The following is a 13,736-nucleotide window of genomic DNA, read 5'->3' as shown; positions in this document are numbered from 1 at the left end:
AAAGGCTTACAGATTTGAAAACTCTACAAGGCATTCCTAATCTGTCCTACGGGGTGGGTGAGTAGGAATCAACCAGAAGACAGTGGGCTTGGCTTATGGGGTAGACTCCCTCCCTGCCCCAGTGTGTACTGTGTCTATTTTCTTAAACTATTTCATTCATTTATAAAGAGAAACCACTTGTAGTGATCTATTTACAGTCCTTTACTATTTCTATTTCTATTGGCCAAATATATGTCACATAATAGTCAACATTTACTTAATTACTATTAAATACCTGTTTTGGCACAGGGCTTATGATTCCAGGCCCAATAACCCTCATTCAGGTTTAGGCTTTTGACAGAAGAGACTTGTTTATCATTTTACTATGCTATGTTTTCCTTGGATTTCTTTGAAGTTTCCTACTACTATAGTTGTCTGTCCTGAGAGGCTGCTCCTTGGAGTCAAGGATTCTGAAGCTTTGTTGGACATGGTTTGGGCATGTTGCAAGGAGGGACCAGTCCTTGGAGAGTGACATCATGCTTGGGAGAGTGGAGGGACAGCACAAGAGAGGAAGACCCTCAACGAGATGGATTGATTCAGTGACTGGAGTAAGAGGGTAAGTGTGTCAGAGATAAAAAGTTTGGCTCAGGAAAGAGCAGAGTTCAGAGCTGTTATACGTAGGGTCGTCATGAGTCACAGCTACTTGATGGCACATAACAACAAAACTAGTATCAAGGAAAACGATTGTGAACTGCAGCCAGATGAAATCACTGACAGTTTCCGTCCTCTATCTTGATGTTGTCTCTGAAATGTAAGCTAAAAGCAAATGAGAAACAAAACAAAGCAAAACGCTTGTTCTTGCTTTTGCCAAGATGTTCATCAGTCTATGCCAACTCTCCGGAATAGATTACTGGAGACCTAAACACTCTCAGGGGTAGGTTAACGCTGGCATGGTCAACTTAGAAATCCTGTGTGATGGAAAAAACCATCTAAGAATACATGTCCTTCTTTGGAAAGGACATTGAGTCATGGTCTGCTTTGTAGCAATGACCACTTTAGTAATTAGGTTTCATCTGAGGTTCTTGATCCCTTCCGTGATATGTAAAAAACCAAACACACACTATTTCTGCTGTCCATTCAATTCTGCCTCACAGGCACTCTATAGAAAAGAGCAGAATATTCCTTACGATTACCAAAATGGAAATCTTTCCAGAAGACAAATGCCACAGACCTTCCTCCACTGAAGCAGCTGGTAAAAAAGAACTTCCAGTTAGAAGCTTAGCACTTACCCATTTGTGCCACTAGGACTTCTTTCACCCTTTATGAAACTTTTTTTCATTTTTACCATTTATTTGATTCTAATAAGCTCTGCATATACGTTCTTTCCAGTGACAGGCTATCAGTCTTTGCGAGCTAACACTATCAAACCAGTCCCTGGGTCTGGTTCAAAGTCATTGCCATGATGTTGGAACTGACTCATAGCTGACCTTCTACTGGGTTTGTGAGGCTGTAGATCCTAATGGGAGGAGACTGCTCATCCTTCTCCCACAGAGCAGTGGATGGATTTGAGCTGCCAGAGAGGCCCAATGTTGGGGTTAGTGGCATGGCCAGCTGTAGAGAAGGAAGACCATCATTTCTCACTTCCTCAGTAAGATTTCTCCCTCCAACATCAACCTAGTGGGCAGTTGCTTGAGCCCATGGCCAAGAACAAAAATACAAGTGTGGTTCCTGGATAACTCACTTAGAATTTCTGCGCCTTGAGACAGAAAAGAATATTTTTCTGTCTACGCCTTAAAAAGAAGGCCATACTCTCTCTTCTCTCTCCTTAGGTTTGGATAATATTGGGTACTCTGGGTTGCATCTCAAGGTCACCTGTGTGGCCTACCTGTAGTCCAAGGTGAGGATCATGCTCTTCTAAGTAAAGTCAGTATATGCCATGTCTCCAAACAGCAAGTGTTCTAGTGAACAAAGCCATTGTGCTTATCTGCCTTGGTCAATAACCTCCAACATATTAGCCTTAAAACCTCTCACAGAATCCACAGAGGGTAAGAAGTAAATCTTCACCTATCTGCAACTACAGTGGCAAACGCTACCATAAGGACTCCATACAGTTTAAATGCATCACTGGGACTTAAAATCTCCACTTCCACCTCACAAAAAGCACTGCTATGTGTCACTGCATCAGAACCCACTCAAAGCTGACCCTCCAGAGAGAAAATCAAATGGGCAGCTGCCTATTTTCCCCTCACAGTACAGATGGTGGATTTGAACTGTGTACCTTTGGAATGATGGTGCAATTCCTCACCGTTAGACCCCAGAGTTCCCTAACAGAAACAGTACTAAGCACCTATGTCTTGGTTCCCTCAGATTTCATGGACCTTTATAGGCTTTCATCCATGAGAAAAAAATAAAATTACCAACAATCTCTCCCTACATTTGTATAAAACTATTTGGAGGTAAAACCTGATTATGAACAGGTTATTCACGGGCTATTAGTCACTCTGTGCAACTAGTCATACACGTTGAAAAATACAAACAAGCAACGAACCATCAAACTTCTTTATGGCAAGAACCTGCTCCAGACCCCACTGAAGGTATGGCGTAGCCTGTGGTGTGTGCACAGTACCACTGTGATAAAATCAGAAATGTGCAGAGGTCAGGGACCAAGGTCTGAAAGTTACTGTGGAAAAGTCTCAGACTTCTGAGTAAGGGACTGTAGGCCATTATTCTCGCCCTCAATCTTCTGGACCGGGTGGCTTCAAGCTGCAGCCAACACCCCACCCCCCCGCCCCAAAAAGGAGTCTTCCGACCTGCCAAGGGGACACCAATTTCCCACCTTACAACCACTGCCAAATAGCAGATGAATTCTGCTAATGTTCAGCTCACAGCCTGAAGAAGCAGAAGGTGAGGGGGCTCCCAGCAGGCAGCAGACTTCAAAGAGAAAGGTGGGCTTGCCTAGTTTTCCCTCCACTCCCATCCACCTAGTAACTCAGCAGGGAGGAGGCCCGAGGTAGAGGCTAGGACACTGCGTGTTCCAATCTAGTGGTTAAGGGCAAGCCGGGGGATCAACCACCAAAGATTTGTGAATATCTGTAGGCAAGAAAATAGAATCCAAAAAGAAATAAATGGAGTTCATCTTTCTGTGAATACAAGCCAGTCAACCTAAGAAAACAAAAATAAATTCAAATGTTGGCAATCTCGGTTAACACAGGTAGATCATATCTAATTTTAGTGGCCCAACAAATTATGTCACCTATGGTGGCCTAGCGGTAAGGTGCTGTGCTGTAATCTCAAGGCACATGGTTCAAACTCAACAACTGCTCTGTACAAGAAGGATGGGCAATCTCCTCCCACGTGGCTTACTGCCTCTGAAAACTGGTTGAAGGGTCAGCTATGGGTCAGTTCTGACTCAACAGCACGAGACACGAAACATGGGACTTAACAAGGAACCAAGGAAGTGCTGCTGGGATGGTCTGGAGGGGATTCCAGCGGTATAACCCAAAGAACACACTGACATCACGTCGACAATCTCTTTCCATGTGGTTTACAGACAGAGAGACCTAACAGGTTCAGCAATGACTCTGTGCTGACTCAACAGCAATGAGATTTAAAAAAAAAAGTTTTGTAATGAATTAAATGCCAAAATAAAAACTCCTTTGCAGTATGAATATTATCCTACTGTATCAATTCTGCAGAATTCATCCTATTGCATTCAGGGATGACTCAACTGACAGCTCATTTCCAACACAGGTGGCATCATCTGCCATTAACATTATCATTTCGAGCTGATTTCCCAAGTAGGCCTGTCAGAACCCAATTAAAGCGTGTCTCCTTTTCTCATTTTGGTCTCACCGAACAAGCGATGATGACGGCTGTTTAGTACAAGGCCTGAAGAGTCAGTCTGGCAATCTCAAAAATGTGCAAACTGAAGGTAAAAGATATAAAAAAAAAAGATTATAAATAGCTCTTGTTGATAGGACCTTAAATATCTGAATAAACAAAAGGATTATATGGATAAGATAATGTAGAAAGACTGACAGGATTTAAGTCACACTGGTATAAATATACATACATTGGGAGCTCTGGGGGTCAAGGTGCAAGAAGCTGTGCTGCAATCCTGAAGGCATGCTGTTCAAGATCACCAGCTGCTCCGTGGGAGAAGTATGGGCAATCTCCTCCCGTGTGATTAACTGCCTCTGAAAACCTGCTGGAGGGTCAGCTATGGGTCTGTTCCAACTCGGCAGTACCCAACAACAAATATATACACACACATACATATGTATATAAAAAACCACACATGAACCTCGTCCCACCCCAGCCCCAGAAATATGGGCTACAAACGTCTTAGAGATGATATTACTTAGCTTTTCTACCTAGAGGTTATCATGGGGCTGCAAAGCTAAGAAAAGATTTTCATAACCAAATTCAAAGACTAAAAGTGAAGTGGTTGAAAGGTTAAAGAGAATAAATAACACTTTACTGTGGAGAAAACTTGCAAGCATCATTTAGTAATTGACATCTTCCTATCTCATCCCTTTTTTAGCTCATGTGTTTTATATTTTAGAACCTACTTTCAAAAAGGTATGATCATTTTCCTCATGTAGTAAAATTTCAGGGCAAAAAAAAAAACCCCTGATATGCTACTTAATTATCTTACTACACCACCAGTATATTCTACAGTAAAAAGTACATTTCTTTTACAATGTAGAAATTTTATTTATGTCATTTACAGTTTGCTCAGCTCCACAATTAACACTCTTGGCACTAGTACTCAGGAGATAAAACAACAAATTGTACTGGGAAAATCTGTTGTCAGTGACCCCTCCAGGGTACTGAAATACAACAATGTCAGTCTAGAGTCTACAGTGTGCTTAATCCAGTACATGGTCTTTTGCAATTACTTGTTATGCATCAGAGAGCTGGACAATGACTAAGGATGACAGAAGAAGAATTGATACCTCGATTTGTGGTGCTGGAGAAGAGCTGAACATACCATGGACTGCCAAGAAAACAAACAGTTCTGTCTAGGACAGGGTGAAACCAAGTTTCTCTTTGGAGGCTAGGATTTTAAAGTTTCATCTCACATACTTTGGGCACATGGCCAGAAGGGACCAATTCTTGGAGAAGGACATCATGCTTGGAAGGATGGAGGTTACAGTACAGGAGAAGAAGACCCACTATGAGACAGACTGATAGAGTAACTGGGGCATTGGGGGTTGGTGTGTTGGAATCAGTCAAACTCGCTCAGAACAGGGCAGGCTTCAGAGCTGCTGTGCTTAAGGTCGCTATGGGTCGAAGGTGACTCGATGACGCATAGTAACAACAGTTTATTAGACTATCATTATATAACTCAATGACTACATTCTATCTGACTACTGGAAAAACGTCAAACCTCCACTTCCAGTGATCTGGTGTATCTTTGAAATCTTGTGACCTGGAAATATGGAAAAAGACAAAGGACGAGTGGAGGGGAGAAGGGAAAACAAAGAAGGAAGAAAGAGGAAGAAGAGAAGGTGGAAGAAGTAGTTGAGGGAAGATGACAGAAGAATTGATGCCTCGAGCTGTGGTCTTAGAGAAGAGTGCTGAATGTTCCACGGACTGCACATAGGACAAATAAGTGTACCCTGGAGGAAGTGGACCTAAGAGTGCTCCTCACAGGCAAGGATGGTGAAACACGCTAGGCACGTGTCAGGAGAAGGCAGTCCTTGGAGAAGATATCATACGGGGAGAGGTGGAAAGTCAGTGAAAGAGAGGAAGACCATCAACAAGATGAACTGACACAGTGACTTTAACAATGGCCTTGAACACGTCAGAGACCTTGAGGATGGTGTAGGACAGGCTAAGGTTCAGGTCTGTGGTTCATAAGGTAGCTATAAGTGGCAGTAGATGGCACCTACCAACAACCACGTCTTCGTAACCAAAGCATTGTAACGCAGACTTAAAGGAAAGGACACAAAAGGAGCAGCACTGACTGTTCACCGATTCTCAGCCTCCAGTCCAAACGGCAGGAGCCCAGCCTGCTAGTCCAGCTTCACAGTCCCGAGAAACAACTATGTGAACCTGTCCCTCTGTTCAATTCATCTGCAGGGACAGTGGATGTCGTCATGTTTTGCTGGTGCTCCATTTATTATTTTAGTCATGTGTTACTTATTGCTCTGGTGGCCTTGTGGTAAGAAACTGAGCTGCAATCTCAAAGGCACTCGGTTGGAGGCCACCCTCTGCTCTACAGGAGAAGGCTGGGCAATCTTCTCCCACAAGATTAACTGCCTCTGAAAATCAGCCAGAGGGTCACCTACAGGTTAGTTTCAACTCTACAGTACCTAACAAGAACAAAACCTTAGTGGATTGCATTCTTTGCCATTATAAACACGTGCAATTTAGAAGATTCAAAGGGAAAACTATGGTGTAAATCCATCCACGTTGTACAGACTTGGCCCTATTCTACTCACTGGTAAGTATGGGTAAGGCAAAGTGTGCAGGTACACACAGGTGTGCAGAGCATGTGACCCTCCCCGGATCACATGGGATGGATGCAGGGAGGTGAGGAAGGAGAACAAGCCAGCTGTCTCCACATACGGTATCTCCTCTTTGCTCCCTTGGCATTCACTGTATGTCATCTGGTCAGACTTGACTCAGAACAGCGCTACAGTGCTTTCCCAGCCCTCTTTATGGGAGGAGGCCCCTAGGTCTTTTTCCATAGAATCAAGAGTCATTTTGCTTTGAATCACTGCACTGGTATGTTGGTTAGACCCTCGATGAGGTGGATTGATTCAGTGACTGGGATAATCGGGATGGGAGTGTCAGAGACAGTGCGATTGACACAGGACAGAGCAGAGTTTAGGGCTGTTGTACACAGGGTTGCTATGAGTCGCAAGCAACTCGACAGCACATAACAACAACCACAACATGTGACTAGGACACTTTTTATAACACAGAACTCAAGATTTAAGCTAAAATCTCAGCAGTGGACAAAGGATTAAATATCTTTCAAGTGACTGCAAAAAAAATAAGGCTCACAAAAAAGCAGATTATCATCACTTACTTCTTTATCAACATCCTGAAGAATAAAAATCAGGAAGAGGAGAGGGGGGGAGGCCTCTCCTCAAGCATCTGCTGTCATCTTAATAAGAAAAGCAGCCACAAAACTATCTCAAAGCCAAAAGCCCTTACTCAACAAGGAGTTTTGCAGTAAAAGTGATGCAACTATTCACATCATAGTTGCTAAATATTCTGTCTGAATGAAACAGTGGGGATGGCTCCTAATTGTTGGACGCTTCTTCTTCCAATCTCACATAACCAGGGGGCACAGGAACGCTCGCTGAGCGCATGAAAGCAGAGATGACTGTTACAATGAAGGTGTCAACTGAGCCTAATGAGTTAAATATAGAAGGCATTAAAGAAAATAAATTTGTGCCACAGTGAAAATATGGTAACATTACAACAGTTATAACTTCTAAATTTTATCTGAAAGCATGTTGTTATATGCCGTCGAGTCTATTTTAAACATTTTTTAATCCTAAAATAGTTGCCATAAAGAGGGGACATAGGTAACACAATATAGTATCTACTGTTGTTGTTGTTGTTAAGTGCCGTCGAGTCGTAGGCGACTCATTCCAACCCTATGAATGAAAGTCCATGACACTTGTGTGCGTGACTTTCATCTTTTCTCCAGGTTCATAGGGTTTCCGGAGGCAAGCTATTTTGGAAGCGGATGCTACTCCTGTTTCCAAGCTTGTGTGAATTGGGGAACTCCACCAAACACTGTCCACCATTGGTAACCGTTAACACATTTGACACATCAGTGTCACAATGTTCAGCTTCACTGCAACCACAAGTTACCTCTGTAAGGCAAATGGACGTACCAGGGCTATACGACTTTCAGTCCACTAGTATCCATTATATACAGATATAAGGATGCATACAAATCTGATTTTGAGGGAATGGACCAGATTCTGCAAAGGTGTGTTTTCTGGTTTGGAGTTGAGACTAGGGTGTAGCTTTGCTGGCAAAAGAGTGTGAGCTGATTGGATTTGGCCTCGTATTTAAAAAAAGGTTTTTGTGAATCTTCTGAATAGGACAGGCTTGGAAGCAGGAGTGGCATCCACTTACCAAAAAAAAAAAAAAAATAGCCTCCAGAAACACTAGAACTTGGAGCAAAGATGAAAGTGTTGTTTTCAAGACTTGTTTTCAAGACTTTAGTTCAAAGTGTCACTATGGGTTGTCTATGACTCTATGACACTTAACAACAACAACTCAATAACAGTTATCTCCAGGAGTTAAGACAATCATCTCCTAAGTATAACTCAGGGATCTCATTGCTAATGTCAAATGGATCTTGGTTGAAAACAGAGGCTACCAGAACACCATCTATTTGTGTTTTATTGAGTATGCAAAGGTATTTGACTGTGTGCATTATAACACTATGGCTAATACTCAGAAGAGTGGGATTCTCAGAACACTCAATGACGCTCATAGGAAACATATACCTGGATCAAGAAGATGTGGTCTTTCATGTACGGTGTGAGATGTGGACCCTGTTTCAGCTTTCTATGGGTAGCAGCCCAGTTTTGCCAGCATCGTTTGTTGAAGAGGCTGTCATTTCCCCATTTCATAGGTTTTATTTCCTTGTCAAGTATCAGTTGACCATTGACAGCTGGGTCCATTTCTGGGTTCTCAATTCTATTGGTTCTATTGGTCTATGTGTCTGTCATTGTACTAGTACTATGCTGAGGTCAAGCAGTGCTATACCTCCCATTTCATATTTGTTTTCCAGAGGTGTTTTGCTTACTTGGGGTCTTGTTCCTCTCCCAGTAAAGCTGACAATTTCTATTTCCATCTCCTTGCAAAATGAATTTGGTATCTGGATTGGAATTGCATTAAACATGTAGATTGCTTTTGGTAGGATTGTCATTTTCATAATATTGAGTCTTCCTATCCATGAACATGGCACATTTTTTCCATTTATTTAGGTCTTTTATTGTGTCTCGCAGAAATGGTCTATAGTTTTCTTTGTATAGGTCTTTTGGATCAGAGACCTGGGAGTAAAGCCCCAAATCGGAAAGTTCATCAGAGAAAAACTGGGATCAAGCTTAGAGAGCCTAGTCTATGGTATAAAGAGACTGCTGAATACAGTAAGAATTGCACAATCTGGAGAGGATAAAACTGATGAATAGCACCTTCAAAACATTAAATCCCTGTGCACATAAAAACCTTTTCCCACCAAGGTAAAAACAAACAAACAAACAAACAAAAAACCCTGCTGGGAAAAGATACTTGGCAATACCATTTCAGAGAAGGGTCTGATAGAAAAGGTTGCAGAATCCTACAGGGTCACCACAAGAAAAAGACTGATAACGCAGAGCCTGATAGCACAATTACCAAGTGGGCACAAGACATGCAAAGAATTTTCACAGAAGATATTTGGATGGCCAACAGACATATAAAGAAATTCTCAAAATTACTGACAATAAGAGAGATACAAATCAAAACCACAATGAGATACCATCTCACTCCAGTTAAGAGTGACAACGTTTAACAGGACAGCAAGTAATAAATGTTGGAGAGGATGTAGGGAGATAGGAACTCTCATACATTGTTGGTGGGATTGTAAAATGGTACAACCACTCTTGAAGGCACTTTGGTGCTTTTTCAAAAAGCTAAACATAGAAATTCCATAGGATCCTGCTTGGAATATACCCCAAGAGAATGGGAACTGAGGCTCAAGTGGAGAGTTGAACACCACTGTTCATTTCAGCATTAATTCACCATTGCAAGAACAAGGAAACAGTTTAAATGTCCAACCACAATCCAATGGATTGAAAAATTATGGTATATTCACAAGATGGAATACTTTGCAGCAGGCAGGAACAATAATTTATAAATGACTACCTAACTTGGGAGGAACTGAAAAGCATTATGCTAAGTAAACTAACTCAGTCCCATAATTAGAAATATCGTATAAGACCATTATTGTAAAACACGTATAAGGATCCAAGGTGTGTGTGGGGGGACAGAGGGGTGAGCATGAGGGGGTGTTAGTCATAGGGTTGCACAATTCGATGGGTAGAGGAAGAGGTGGGTTAAAGAAATGAGAAAGATCCGGTGTGAAAAACAATGTACATTAAGTTTGTAAGTAAATCAGTATAAAATAAAAATTGTATTTGAAAAAAAGGAAAAATGAGTAAGGCGCACCTGAAGGGGGGGAAAAAACCCAACCTATTGTCTGAACAGGGGATGGGAACACTGCATGGTTTAAAATCAGGAAGGGTGGTGCATCACGGTTTTACCAAAACATTCTTAACGTTATTAAAATGTATTAATAACATCAATTAAGAATGAGCGTTCCAAAGTACTTTTTGCTATGTTTTCTCGAGCTGCCTTTTTAAGTATTCCGTTCAACTCTCTTAACCTGAGCAATTTTTGTTGTTTCAGAGTTTCTTCTTATCCTCAGATTTCAGAGTCTAAGAGAGAGTAAGCAGAATTCACCATTGCTGTGCAAGTGCTCTTAGGCTTACCCAGAGGAAAACTGTCTTTCTGGTAGGTCAAAAAATAGTCAAATCATCATAGTTTCTGGTGGGTCACATCATATAGGTTCCTATTTTGAACTATGATAAACAAGCGGACATATTTGCTATTATTTAATTTCCACAGCTTCATGTAAATTTCACAAAACAACCATTATTCTTAAAGTCTGATGGATCCCAATTTGGTGATCTATAACTGATGGCTGAGGTGACACAGGTTAGGAGAACATTCTGTTCCACTGTTGTTGGGTCACCATGAGGTGAGAGGTTAAGTCAAATTCAATTCATAACGAGAGTTACGATTCAATGTTAATATAGGCTCAAAACAAAAAAAGGAAACTTTCAAACAAAGATGTAATCTCAGCTATCACCTCAGTCCAAACTGGTAAAATGGGCCAGGGATTATAAAAAGGAAGTGTTTTTACAACAACGGTCTTTTGTAGTATTTATCCTTATGAGGCTGGGTTAGGTCAAAAAGTCCAAAAGGGGAAAGAGAGGAGGTCAGGAGAGCTGAGGATGGGGAGGGGGAAAAAACCATGGGGTCTCTGAGTTTGACGAGTGGAGGGAGGGGGGTGAAGGGATCAGGACAGATCTAGTGGGGACCTGAAAAGATAGGGTGACAGTGAGCATAGATAAATGGTGATTAATTATAAAACACAGTGTATGAGAATGATCATACAAAACAACACAAATAAAGGAATGAATGGAGCACAATGTACATAAATTAAACACAATGCTTATTACTTTTTATGCAAACCAACATAAAATAAAAAAGAAAATTAAAGACTAACCGTTTACCTATCAGTCTTTTCTAATACTTAGGGGCTCTCTGAAGGCAGAGCTTTTTCCTTACCCAACTTTAAATGCAGGTGATGAAGCATGGGTTAGACACTCCTTAAGTAAATGTTTATTTAATTGGGGAATTTTTCCATAGAATAAACTGATCACTTAAATTAGACGATTATATGTTTAGTACTGTATAAACCATAGTTCTCTGCCCAGGAAGAGTGTGTAACTCTTAGGAACCAGTGAGTGCGGTGGATACAGAGTGCTGAGCTCTGCAGAACAGTGGCAGCTGTTTGCGGAAAACAATGCTCCAGGCGATAACATCAGGAGCAGCTCTCAGTAAGTACATACAAGGTGCTTAGAAATTCAAGTTCATTAGCTGGGGGTTTAATCATCCACAACCCTGGGCGGTTAGAACATTATCATCTCTTTTACAGGTGAAGAAACTAAGTACAAGAAGGTGAAGTCAATTCGAGAAGCCATGAAAAGAGGGATGCTGGAGCTGGAATCCCAATGCACAGAGAAACAAAATGCATAATTTTATTCACCTGCCTTTGTTTCTCACTGACTGAAGCTCAACATCAAGAAGATTCTTACCACTGGTCCCACTGGCAGCAACACAATAGGTGAAGTGATTGAGATTGCTAACACCTTTTGTTTGCTTGGCACTCTTGATACCATCAGCCAGGAAACTAAAAGACAATTGCATTGGGAAAGTCTGCTGTCAGGGATATCTCCAAAGGACTGAAGAGCAGTGGTATCAGTGCAGAGACAAAGATGTGCCTGATCTAGGCCATGGTCTTCACAATTAGGTGCTATGCATCAGAGCTGGACAGTGACTAGGGATGATAGAGAACTGATGCCTTAGGCTCATCCTGGAGAGGGTGAAACCAGACTGCTCCTCTGAGGCAAGGATTCTGAAGTTTAATCTGGCACATTGCACATGTTGTAAGGAGAGACTAGTCATTGGAGAAGGACATTATGCTTGGGAGAGTGAAAGGACAGAGCAAGAGAAGACCACCCTGGATGTGATGGATTAACTCAGTGACTGGGGAAATGGGGGTGGATGTGTCTAAGACAACAGGGTTGGCTCAAGACAGTGCAAGGTTCAGAGCTGTTGCATATAGGGTCACTAAGAGTCATAGGTGACTCGGAAGCACATAAGAACAAGCCTCTACTTTCTCTACAGTAAAGCCTCATGGGTCCTTTAAAAAAAAATCATTTTATGTTGGTTTGCTTACAAAGATCATATACGTTTTATTTCACACTATTCTTCTTTCACATTGTGTTGCACACAATCATTCCCCGGCATTGTTGTTAAGTGCTGTCAAGTTGTAGGCTACTCAAAGCAACCCTATGAACGAAAGACCTGAACACTTGTATAACTTTCATCGTTTCTCCAGGCTCATAGGGTTTCTGGAGGCAAGTTACTATGGAAGTAGATGTCACTCCTGCTTCCAAGCTTGTTGTAATCAGTGAGCTCCACCAAACACTGTCTACCATGGGTAACCATTCTCACATTTTACATATCCGTGTACAATATTTAGCTTCACAGCAACCACGAGTTACCTCTGTATAGTAAGTGGACAGACCAGAGCTATACGACCTAGAAGAATGTTTGTGTAAAAACAGGCCTGAGGGCTACAGATTCAAATCACCCCCCCTTGGCTTGGTAGTAACGCTTTCTGTCCACTAGGCTAAGGGAGCTCTATGTTGTTCATCATTGGATTAATGCCCTTGTCACACGTCCTCTTTATCACAGCTTCTTTGCCATTTGTTTTTCCTTTCCCATTCTTAGCCTCCTTTACTCTTTGCCCAAGATCAAAAACTCTTTCCCTCTAACACTGGAGATGCTTGGTGGGTTTTATGAACAGAACTTCTCTCTATTAGAGTTGACCCCTACCCTACTACTGCAGTATTCAGCCACCTTCTCTGACTTCATGCTAAAAAAATGTCTCCTTATCTAAGGTGGGATTTATTTGGTTCTGTTTAACAGTAGCTGAACCAAGGCAAAAGAAAACATTTATCACCAAACAGGAGGTAGATGCAAAAGAAAAAAAATTCCCAATAAATTTACAAAAAGATTATTTACCATCCTGGAGGAAATGTCAGTGACAAAAATGAATACTTAACTTTTAATTTTTTTAATTAATTTTAATGAACATTTACAGAGATTCTGAATTTCATTCATTCATCGTTGCACTTTTTTCCCTACCTGCCTACCCCCAGTTCATTCCTCTCTTTGAAAAGCAAAAGATAAACTTCTTCATTGGTATACAATCCCCCTACCCCTACCCTCCCCGCCCCAAATGCACTCCACTATGCAACCTTAAATCTGGATTCCTGTGATAATCATAATATGCTATCATATATCACTTTTAAACTGTTCTCTCCCTCATATGTTTCAATTCGGTATACATAATCTATCCAGTTTTTCTCAGTCTTACC

General features: G+C 41.5%; 1 protein-coding gene across 2 annotated transcripts in view; it reads right to left on the bottom strand.

Moving 5' to 3' along the window:
- Positions 1-13,736, bottom strand: part of CADPS2 (Ca++-dependent secretion activator 2) — a 637,557-nt gene that overhangs the window by 420,454 nt on the left and 203,367 nt on the right. The window lies entirely within an intron of this gene.

This window comes from Elephantulus edwardii, unplaced genomic scaffold, assembly GCF_000299155.1.
Source record: "Elephantulus edwardii isolate Elephantulus edwardi_28Jun2011 unplaced genomic scaffold, EleEdw1.0 scaffold00345, whole genome shotgun sequence".
Classification (NCBI taxonomy): Eukaryota; Metazoa; Chordata; class Mammalia; order Macroscelidea; family Macroscelididae; genus Elephantulus; species Elephantulus edwardii.
Note: the sequence above shows the minus strand (reverse complement) of the source record. Positions and strands in the feature narration are given on the sequence as shown.